Source organism: Corapipo altera, unplaced genomic scaffold (genome assembly GCF_003945725.1).
Source record: "Corapipo altera isolate COAL_440 unplaced genomic scaffold, ASM394572v1 23b, whole genome shotgun sequence".
In the NCBI taxonomy this organism is placed as follows: domain Eukaryota; kingdom Metazoa; phylum Chordata; class Aves; order Passeriformes; family Pipridae; genus Corapipo; species Corapipo altera.
The window spans coordinates 14,695,093-14,706,781 of record NW_020884885.1 but is presented as its reverse complement, the minus strand read 5'-3'; the positions used below and the strand labels follow the sequence as shown (position 1 = coordinate 14,706,781).

The 11,689-nt window shown below is 39.3% G+C and overlaps 1 protein-coding gene across 1 annotated transcript in view; it reads left to right on the top strand.

Moving 5' to 3' along the window:
• Positions 1-4,190: 4,190 nt before the first annotated feature.
• The window catches only part of EHF (ETS homologous factor), a 33,621-nt gene continuing 26,122 nt past the window's right edge, over positions 4,191-11,689 (top strand). Inside the window, exon 1 of the mRNA XM_027642520.1 lies at positions 4,191-4,302. The gene's annotated coding sequence lies outside the window, so the exon portion shown is untranslated. The remainder of the gene's footprint in view (positions 4,303-11,689) is intronic.

Below are 11,689 nucleotides of genomic sequence, written 5' to 3'. Positions count from 1 at the left end.
ATGGCAGGTCCCAGAGGGTTGTGATCAGTGAAAAAGGGTCTAGTTGGAGGCCTGTCACTAGTGGTGTCCCCCAGGGTTCAAAACTGGGCCCAGCATTGTTTATCTTATTCATCATTGATTTAGATGAAGGGACAGGTGCCTCTTCAGCAAATTCACTGACGACACAAAGCTGTGTGGATGGCTGATACCTCAGAGTTCTGTGCAGTCCTTCAGGAGGACCTTGACAGGCTGGAGAGATGGGCAGAGAACTGAAAGTCAGCAAAGGAAAATGCAGGGTCCTTCACATGGAGAGGAGTAATCCCATGTACCAGTACAAGCTGGGGGCTACCTTCTGAAAAGTCGTTCTGCAGAGAAGGACCTGGGGGTCCTGGTGGAAAAGAAGCTGTCCATGAGACAGGAGGGTGTCCTTGTGGCCAAGAAGGCCAATGGGATCCTGGAGTGCATTAGGAAGAGCATTGGCAGCAGGTCGAAAGAGACAATCCTACCCCTCTACTCAGCCTGGAGTGTTGTGTCCAGTTCTGGGCTCCTCAGTACAAGAGAGACATGGAGCTCCTGGAGCAAGTCCTGCGTATCGATACAAAGATGATTGGGGGATTGGAGCATCTCTCTTATGAGGAAAGGCTGAGGGAGTTGGGCCTGTTCAACCTGAAGAAGAGACTGAGAGGGGATCTTATCAATGTCTATAAGTATCTGAAGGAAGGGTGTCAAGAGGATGGAGGCAGTTTCTTAGTGGTACCAGGCAAGAGGGTTAAGAGGCAAAGGGCAGAAACTGATACACAGGAAGTTCCACCTGAACATGAGGAAGAACTTCTTTACTGCGCAGGTGACCGAGCACTGGAACAGATTGGCCAAAGAGGTTGTGTAGTCTCATTTACTGGAGTTATTCAAGAACTGTCATGACACAATCTTGTGAAATGTGCTCTTGTGACCCTGTTTGAGCAGAGAGGTTGAACCAGATGACCCACTGTAGTCCCTTCCAACCTGACCGATTCTGTGATTCTGTGGTTTGCAAATGAGCTTTAAACTGGTTAATTTTGGTTGGATTTTATTTGTAATAGTACATAGTACACCTTAACTTGACAGCCCGTTGTAATCAGTCCTTCTTTAAAATAGATCTACCTGAGCTTTCCAAAGAAAAGGCAGTAACATTTCTTACTATGAACACAAGGAACAGCATTTTGTCCTTGTCTTTTTGAATTTGTTGGAAAAACTTATACTGTTATAGATGACAATTGTTCAAAATTTTGTTGCAAAGCAAATATTCGTGATGGAAAATTTTAATTTGGCCCAACAGCTAAGGGCAAGAATACAGCAAACTGTGAAGAAAAAATTACAAGGTTCTGCAAGCCTTTGTAAGGGGCAACCTTAATAATAGGTGGCACTTGCCTGTAACACAGAAAACAGATTGGAAATAGCATCTGTCCTACTCCTTCTGGCTTCTCTAGTGATGTTTTACAGAAAGTGTACTATTTTACATCAAAGTTTATGAATCACTTCTGATTTTGCTGCAGAATGAAGGCAGGAGTATCATACACTGAATTCTCAAATTGCTTGACATGTCTAACTACATATCAGCTTCTTATAGTCACCTTTTGGTATTCCACTGGAATTTAACAAATGAAACAGAGATTAATATTAATGAAAAAGTAGACATTACCATACATTTGTTCTCTGTTTTCATCACGTGTAAGGCATTACAGTAACAGACGCCAATTTAAGAATCTAGACAGATTTCGGTAATTTACTTGATGCTTGATGGCTATAATTAAATTAATTCTGGGAATCTGCACCGACTCTTCTGCCATACTGTGAATGTGGCCTTCTAGTTCCTAGTTACAAAGTTTTTAATGTTTTCTCTGCCACCTGGAATTGTGTGGGGACTAAATTCATGTTAATTTTGTGGCTGCAGTGCTGAAGAAGGATATGCAGAGGGAAAGGTCTGCCTGTCTCCGAAAGCCACCTGTAATCCTCTCTGTGCTGAACCACATGTAAGTATCAATAAGCATACTTGGGAGCATAGGGGCAGCATAGTTGGCCAGGTAGGGCAGTAAATTTAGGGAGCCACCACCCTGTGTGGCACCCTGCCTTTGAAAGTAGCACAGTAATAAATAATGCATACTGGTGTGCCGACCAAGCTAGCTTCACCTTGTCCAAACCTGTTGGTACAATGTGCTTTTTTGTCTGTCTGGGAGTATCCTGCGTCTTAGCAACCAGAGCTGTCTCTGCCCTTAGGAGCTGAAACAGAAAGGGCCCAACAGTCACACAAACAGAAAGTAACATACCAGTCTCAGTACCATATTTGAACCGTTTTTCTTCTGCTTTTGCTAATGTCCTTTTAAGCAGTAGGAAAATTCTGATTTCCCTGTCTATGCTGGGATCCAGTGGTCACATCTTCCTGTGGCACTTCTGCAGCATATGAACGAGATTCATTTCAATGTGACTTGTTAATTCCCCATGTTTTGCTCAGCTGGACAATGTAAGATGTGGGTTTCTTGTTATAGATATCCTTACTGGGAAGTGCTCTTCATTGCTTTCTAGTTCTTTGCTTACTTCTTAGCTTTTTCCTGTTCTCCTGCTCTGGACTGATCATTTATGCTGATATGATGCTAAGACATTATTTTGATGATAAAAGCTTTGGTATAAATACTCACCAAGACATGAACTAGTATGCAAATACTTAGACTCAGTGACATGAATGCTTAGAGAGATCTTATAGGTGCTAGGCCTACTTATCAAAACTCCACAAAGGTATCTAGGTGTTTGCAGTGACAATTTTAACCCTACAAGAGAATACTGCTCTCCAAGATGTACATTTACATCTTACAACCTTTTTTGATAGGTAGGAATCAATGTGAGAAGTTATGGAACTTGACTCTAGCCTGGGTGAAAAATAAGTGAATCTTCCCAAGCAACATTTGTGCACAGGTGCACCTTATCTATGTGAACACAAGCAACTTAGTTTTTAATTGGGGTTAGTGTGGATGATAGGAACAAAGGTGACATTCCTTGAGTCTGAGATCCATTTTTTATCTTGAAATCAGGTTCAGCATAAATAATATTTGTGGAATATTTCCCCTACATCAACAGCGAGCCTTGATTAATAATTAATAGTATCTCTGGATGTTGAAGGACAATTCATTCCCTGTGCTTGGTAAATCTAGCACTGAGAACACTTGTCAGCATCTGTCAGGGAGAAGATTTACGATGAAACTTGGGACCAAAACTGAGCAAAGACTAAAAAATTCTCTTCACGCAGACCACTGAACAGTCACTGTATAATAATATTTTGCACTTCTTGTGTTTTATGCATACAAGTTAATGGAACCTCAGAACCTTCCTATGTTACTGCATTTTTAACTGTTTCTATGTTAGGTGCCTTTTCTGACTAGTGAAACAATGAGAAAGAGATGAGGCTTCATATTTTCATCTTTCCTCATTTTCTGCTCTACTTCATGGTTACAGTATGGTGGGATAAGTCACATGTGGTCAAGGAAACTTTGGACTGCACACGTCTGCTGATTCTCTGCCCTGCTAACCTGCATATAGATGAACTTTTGTACTCAACCCCATATACACATGCTCATGATTTTTTCATCTTTTGTTTTTTACTTTCTCTCAAATACCCAGGGAAGCTGAAAGATCAATAAACTCTCCCCTTTGCAGAGTCACGCATTTTGCAGAATTCTCAAGGTATAAAAGAAAGAATTGAGGCCATCATACAGGCTCACTTAGTCCACCTCCCTGCCAGCACATGGTTATTCCGTGCCATGCATCTCCTAATGTTATTTCTAGACTAATTTTAATTTAGGACATTCCTGCTTTTCATTTCTCCCCATCCTAATTATGATCTCCCTATCTACCTGAAAAAACCTCCATTACAAAAAAAAAAAAAAAAAAAAAAAAAGGGATGGTCTTAAAAAAACAACTACAAAGAAATCAATCTCTCATCCATTACCAGGTTTTTCTTTTGTTCTGGAGCCACGCATGTAACCCGGTTAGACCTGTTCTCTTTGAATGCCTAGGACTGAGCTGGCCTTATGCAAACGCTCTCAACCTCATCTTGGTTGTTGTCGTTGCAGCTCCAATCAAATGAACAGGAAGTGACCTAAGGAATTCCCCTATTGGCTGCCTGAGTGTTCAGCAAAATGTTTTAAAATTAGTATCACATCCATTTATCTTCACTCCTGGGAGTCTTTAGTTGACATAACCTAGTACCTGTGCTTACCCAACCTACTGTTCTGTAGACAGTTTTCCCATTGCCTCAGTTAAGGATTTCCAGTCCAGAATCTGCAGCTAAATGAGGTAAGGTGTTTGAGGTATTTTTTTTTTAAATTTACTTCCTTTAAAATAATGCTAGTGAAAATGAAAAAAAAAAAAAAAAGGAGAAGAATTGTCTGCTGAACTCATGGCCACCATACTGAGTCTTTTCCTTTCCACTTGGGAAGAGCAGCTAAGCTCATTTGATCAAAAGGCTTTTTAACGTTACAATAAAGTTTTCTGGTTTCTTAATTAGAACTTGTAATTTCTGTTTAAATATTTCTGTTATGCTTATCTTTGAGTGGGGCTAGATACTGAGGATCTTTTCTATTATAATGTAGCTAATAATATTTCAGGTCCTGAATCTGCCACTTTTGTCAACAGTGATCATCTGTTGAGTAAGACAAGGGGCAAAAAAGTGGACTATTTCAATCCTATTGAAAGTGTTTGTGTTGCAGAAATGGAAGACACTTTACAACTATGGTATTTTTGTTGCTTTTGGTGATGAGGATGTTGATGGTGACTGTGTTCGTAACAAAAAAATCCTAAAGTACATTTATAATTTGGCTTGGTTTCAACCTCAAGGCAGTTTCTTGGCAGTTCTGTGGTGAGGGGGGTTCTACTGAGCTTAGTCCCTTCTAAGTAAGCTAAAGCACCACAAAGAACCCGGCTCAGGCATTGGGTAGGTAAATACAGTGTGAGGCCCGCAGTGTCTTTGCTTGTTTAATTTGTTTCTGTTCCAATGGTAATTTTATTTTAATAGAACCAGAACTGGCCCCTTAAGGTATAGACACAGTTGTTTAAGTAATTGTAGAAGTGAATGTAAAGGAAAAGCTGCTGCAAATGTATGTTGATTTTGTAAAATATGTATGATGGACTTAGTGATAAATGTTTGCATTTCACCACATGAGACATTTTAAGCACATAACTCTTGTGTATATGATTATAAAGTTATTGAATTATATCAGTTATGTGCTTTTGAATTACTTCATCTAAAAATATGTCATATTTGCCTCTAAAGTGCATCCAACTATCCTTTCTTTCCTATCTTTCCTATTCTTTAGACAATTAAACAAGTTCATAATGACAGAAATGAACCTTGAAGTAAAAGTTTCATTTAGTGGTTTTATTTGTACTTCTCTCACATGACACTTCATTAAACATATCTAACTTGCACCAGTGTTTCCTATAATTTGTGAAAATTACAGTGAAATTAAAAAATCCACTCCTTTAAATTTTGTTTTGATAACAAGTTTGTAGGTAGCAGTTTAAGCCAGTTTCCTGACGTCTACTTTCACTGTAGCAAATGCCAGAACTGGAAAATATAGCAGTTTTATATTTAGTGCAAATGCAGAAACTAAAGAAAACAGGTGCAATCAAAACTTGAAAAACAACAGGATTAATGTGTTTCTCTTGTAAATATCCCAATGACAATTTAATTCCTGGCCCTTGCAATTTTCAAAACCAAGTGATTGTTGCAATAACAACATCAAACTTGCCAGATTTTTTCAGAGATAATTACATGACTTGAAGTAGAGCTTATCTTGTAGAAAACTTCCAATCTTGAAAAAAAAATGTAGAAGTCCAATGGTGGGAAATTCACCAGAACTTTTTTAAGTGTCCTGGAGATTAAATACGCTTCCTCTAAAAATATTTTACCTCATTTTCAGTCTGACATGGGCCAGCTTTAACATTCAACCATCTGATTTTGTTGTCTTTTCGTGGTTAGTGTGAAATGCCCCTGGCTGGCAAATTTCTGTTCCTTGCGTAGATAGCTAGGGACAAGTCTTTTCTTAGCCTAGTCTTTGATAGCTGTGGTAGCCTAAGCTCCAAAGGCTTCTCTCATGAGAAACTTACAGTATGGTAAAAACCTCTAGGATCTCAACCTGGTTCACTGTAAACTTTGCCATCCTTTAATCACTTCAACGTTCTCCTCTAGTTTTTCAACATCTGCTGTGAAATTTGGATGTCAGGACTGGACAGAGTCTCTAGGAACGACAGTGTTAAACAGAGATATTATGAATCAATATACTGGGAATTCCAGTTCAGGGGTTTATGAAGTGTGCTCAAGGCTTTATTAGAGCCACAATCCTCCAAACACCCTTCTCCCCTTTGAGCACTGGTCCTACATGCAGAGGTGACGTTATCATTAGTGGAATTGATGTTTCCTTGCAAGTAGTTTTTCCATTATTTTCCACTCAAAGTATAATTTATAAAGGATGATAAAAAAGTATATTTTTCCCAAGTCATACTACTAAATGCTCTTGTATCAGAGCAGAATAATGCTTTGTTTGCCCTGGCACAAACTGGGTAGCCTTTCACAGCAATGCATGGAGTGACAACCATATATTAACCCAGTCATGGCAAGATCAGGTAATAGAATGTGGTCTGTTTAACGTGGGTTATTATTACACTCCTGTCACCTGAGAGAATATGCTGTGGTATTGCCATAGTAATTTCACATTACTCAGCGTGTTGTGGATTTTCAGCAGTGGTGGGAACAGACAATAGAAAAGCTGGACAAAGAAAAAATTAGTTTGGCTTCAATTGAACTTCCTTAGTTTTTTGTCATTCCCGGTGAATTTTATTAACATCCATACTTGTTCTGTCTGGGAGGTGTAAGGTAGCAAATTGCAATGGAGAGAGATCAAACTAAAAATGAAAAATCATCCAGAAACATAGATGAAGAGAGATTAGAGAGGAAAAAAGGAAAGATTTCTGTAGGTGCGTCTATGTTCAGACAGGAGTGACATGCTAGCAGGTTGCTTGTCCCACAGCAATATGCACCAAAACCCCCTTTGGGGTTGGAATTCTACACCTGCTGAAGAAGTGTGTATTTATGTACAATTCCCACAGAAGAGGATTAAAGATTTTATTGATTCAGTGAACTCAGAGAACTACCCATGAGCCATGACATCTTTCCAGAATGAGTGCTTACCTTTCCTTCCTTGTTCACCCCTTATATGCTCTTTATAAATATGTCTTAGTCTCAGGACCAAACCAGGAAAACTTTTCACTGACTGCAACGTAGCCTGGATCTATTCTGTGGAGTCTACAATCACATGCTTTCTATTGCTGTTTACTTGTTCAGATTCAATCCCCACAAAAGTGCCTGAGCTCTTTCTGCAGTACTATGAACACCATCTCCGTGAACTGGAGATGTGACCTAGTGTAGGGAGAGACAGGTTGGAAAGTGGGTGCTACAGGACATACCTGTCTGACTTAAAAATTGGTCAGTGCGCTGAGAACAAGATACAGATAGAGATGAATGCCCCCTTCTTATTCTGAGGGCAATGTGCCCATTCTTTATAGGGTTTTCTGTGGTATTTCAGGGCTCTCTTCCTCATCAGTTTCTTCGTAAGTTGTAAAGTAGGTATTCTGGTTGAGGTCTGGGCATTCCTGCAGCAAACAGCACGTAAAAAGAAAAGGGTCACAAACTTAGTTGTCATCTGTCATTGCTAATGACACACAATGTTAGGATGTGGTAGAACCAAATATAAAGGCTTTGCTGTACACGAGGAAATGAATAGAAACACTATTTTCGTTGCTTGCCTAATTTGTGATGTTTAGTGAAGTCTCTGTCCAATCTCACAGATTCATTACTATTGAATTTCAACCATAAATTCATGAATTTTTCTTCCTAATAAGCGCCTTGTGAACATTGGTGAAGCTTAACACCATTTTCAGAAAAGTGCTCTGGCTTCAGCTGCTCAGCCAGCCCAGTGTTCAAGGGTGCTTCCAGATCTCGAACCACAAACGTCTACTTCTCTCTCTCTGTCCCTGCCTTCAGCACACTCTGCAGCTTTACATGTATTTTGGCCCCTGATGAACCAAGGAAGTGTTTCAGCAAGTTTTCAAGAAAAGGTAACATTGCAAACTCGGCAATGGTGAAATTAATGAGTAACGCTCCTGATCGAAAGGCTAAGCAAAGAAGGATTTGTTCTCACAGCTGTTATATGAAAAAGTAAGAATTAATTTTGTTTCTGTGGAAGTCATCAGCAGTCTTAGTATGAGAGCTCCTTTAAGCTCTACTGGGGATGTAGTTTACACCAAATCCCTCACAGAATGCCTAAAATACTTGGGAAATTTGTTGGTCATTGGTCTACAGACGGGCAAGAATGAGTAAACATGGAGTCATGTAGCCAGTGGAGCAATCAACTGCCACTTGGCATTTTGCATGTCTCCCTCTGACGAAGAACCCTCAAAGGCTCCCTTTCCAAAAGCTGACATTGCACATGGTTATCATTACCTATTCCTCTGCTGATCTTGTGAAATGTGCTTCACAGGAAAGAGTATGGGAACTAGTCGACAAAACAGCTAGTTGGAGCTGAGTAATCACTGGTTATATATCAATAAGATGGGGTAATAAAAGAGAATTGCTTTGTGGCGGTGCAAAGAAAGTAATTCTACCTAAACACATAAAATAAAAGTTCCTGCCTATTAGGGAGGAAGGATACAGACATAAATGTTTGAAGTATTTTCTCAGCTCACAATTAGATGTAGCCAGAACCCCTACAAGTCTGTAAGGACTAAGCAACTATGTGTAAAAATATGTTCTATTTTCCAAATTTCTGGTGCCATCATAAGAAGAATTGATTTTGGTTTTTTTAAAACTGTTCTGGGATTTCTTTCATTTAGCAGTGAGAAGGGAACTAATTTTTATTGCTATATAATTAAAGAACCCATGTAAAACTGCCCAAGATGTTATGGTCAGGAATCAGAGTAAGTTCGTGATATGATGATTACCCCCAAACTTTCTTAATGATTTTTACTGTAACATATAATTATTGTTACACAACAGTTTAGTAGCCTACATCTTGATGATGTACTTTTAAAGTATGTTTGGTTAAGCAATTGTCTCATAGATTGGAGGGGCTTTATCAAGGAGTCAAATTCTGACACATTCAGGGTGCTGTTCTCATCCCTTTTCCAGTGATATCTAACATAGTACTTACATAAAAGACTCTTAATATTCCCAGGGACCTGCCCTGATAGAGGAAGGTGAAAAAGTTCTAGAAGACTGAATTAATAGGTGATGAGTAAGATATCTGTACAGACTTATCAAAAGTGGAATGAACAAAATGAAAAAGATATAGTTTTTCCTCCATTTAGTGACATATCCTTACCTTTTCTAAGACTTTTAATGATGGAGCTGTAATCCTTTGAAACAACAGGTAGAAACTTCTTTGCCTTCTTTAAAATCTCAAATGATTAAATATTTTTGGATAAGAGTCAATCCAGTAAATTTTCTTAGTCTGCCTGTAGCCAACTCCAATATGCAAAACTCACACAAACAGCCTCCACTAAGTAGAATCATAGAATCATTTAGGCTGGAAAAGATCTCCAAGATCCTTGAGTTCCAGCCATTAGCCCAGCACTGCTGAGTCCAACACTAAACCAAGTCCTTAAGTGCCATATCTACATGCCTATAAATACCTCCAGGCATGGAGACCCTACCACTTCTCTCGACAGCCTGTTTCCTAATATCCAATTTAAACCTTCCTGGTGCAATTTGAGGCCATTTCCTCTCATCCTGACACTTGTCACCTGAGAAAAGAGAGTGACCCCTGCCTTGCTGCAACTTCCTTTCACGGAGTTGTAGAGAGTGATAAGGTCTCCCATAAGCCTCCTTTTCTCCCGCCTAAACAACCCCAATTTCCTCAGATGCTCCTCATAAGACTTGCACACCCCTTATCTCCTGTACAGGCTTTCTTACAATATTTTTAAAATAGGAGTTCAAATATTTTCTCCAGTTTCAGCCAATTTTGTTTCCTAATCTACATAGTTCCTGATTTAATCCTTTAAAATGCAAAGCTAATGGAATTTGGCATCTATGTGTATTTTGTCAGTAGGTATGAATGAGTGACTATGATTGTCTTGCATCGAGTGAGGGGCTGCTCATGCCAAGAGTCCTACACTGAGCTGCCTGCGACTTTCATGCCTGCAGCTTTTGCCCTGTGCCACAGTAGGTTTCCTCTGGTAGGAACATGTGCATGGCCTGAGAGCTGATGTGCCTGGGCTGCCCTTCCCCAAACCCCAGACTATAAGGAGCAGGACCAAGGCATCAGCCTTCGTTATGCTAAGACACGTGTTCAATATTAAAAATCTAATGAAGATTAAATCATTAAAGGCAAAAAGAAAAGAAGAAAAAAATCACCAGCACCTGAAAATAGCTGTTATAAGGATCTTTGCTAACACTTCCTTCCTAGAACATTGCTAAAATAGGTATAGTTCCATGGTAATAAATCTCTTTTTGAGGAAAATAGCTGCTTGAAATAGTCCAAAAACATTTTTATTGGTTTCATTCTTGAAATCTGTTCAGTTATTTTAAAGACCAAATACATACCTGTACAAGGGAACTGAAGAATAAAACTGAAGGAAGCAAGGCTTTTTTTCCTATTTCTGACTCCTCCATCCTCCATGCTGGAGATCAGCCACAATCTCTGCAGTTTCTGGAAGACCTGGCACTCCTGTGCCGAAGATAGATAATTGGAGATGATATTTTTGTCTGTTTTACTGATTACAGGCTTGTGATTGTATTGAGAGAAACTTCTTTGTCCAGGTCAGCCAGTCTGACTAAATAAAAGGCAAAAACAAAAGAGAGAGAAAAAAAAGGAAAAAATAATTTAAAAAAGAGAAATAAAAGAAATAAGGGGGAAGAAAGGGAATACAAGTGTTCAGTGAAAGAGGAGCAACAGGATCACCAACTTCACAACCAAGGTGTTCGAAGCAGTCAGACCTGGTAGTCTGCAGAGCCTGCCAGCATTTCAGGATTGCCATAGCTGGGCTCTGCAGAGGGTTCCCTGGTGACCCTGGTACACAACAGCCATGTTAGGCAAGTTTATTGCTTCCAACGCAGCTGCTCTGTGGTAACTGCCTTTTTGCAGCAACACTGTAGCTTGATGTTTCACATTTTCTGTCTTTTACAAATAACTCTACATAACAGGCTGAGTTGCACTTTTGATCCTTGGACAACTTGAATATAGGTTTTTACATGTCAGTTGATTCCCAGTTGCCGGGGAACTTTCTTTTTAAAATTCCTTTCGTTGTGATAAAAGAGAAGAAAAAAAAAGGAAGGAAAAACCTCTTGGAATACCTACAGTTCCACAGAACAGACATTTTGAATTTCAGCCAGCTCTACTTAGGAGTTTCTAGCTCATTTTCAGGGTCATACATAGGTCAAGGGCAGCTTTTTTGATTTCATACTTCAAGTGCAGATTTAATTGTATGGCTAACTTATCATTCAAATCTCTACTAGTCACATAATAGCCATGATGCATAGAAGAATCTTGGTTTCAGTCTGAACAGGTCTCTTTTTTGTAGAGAATTCTTTCCCTTACTTAATACCTTCTACCTGTCCTCAAAAAAACCACATTCAACCTAACTCATCTGCATGTTGAAAGATTTGCTGGAAACGTGATGCAATGGATAG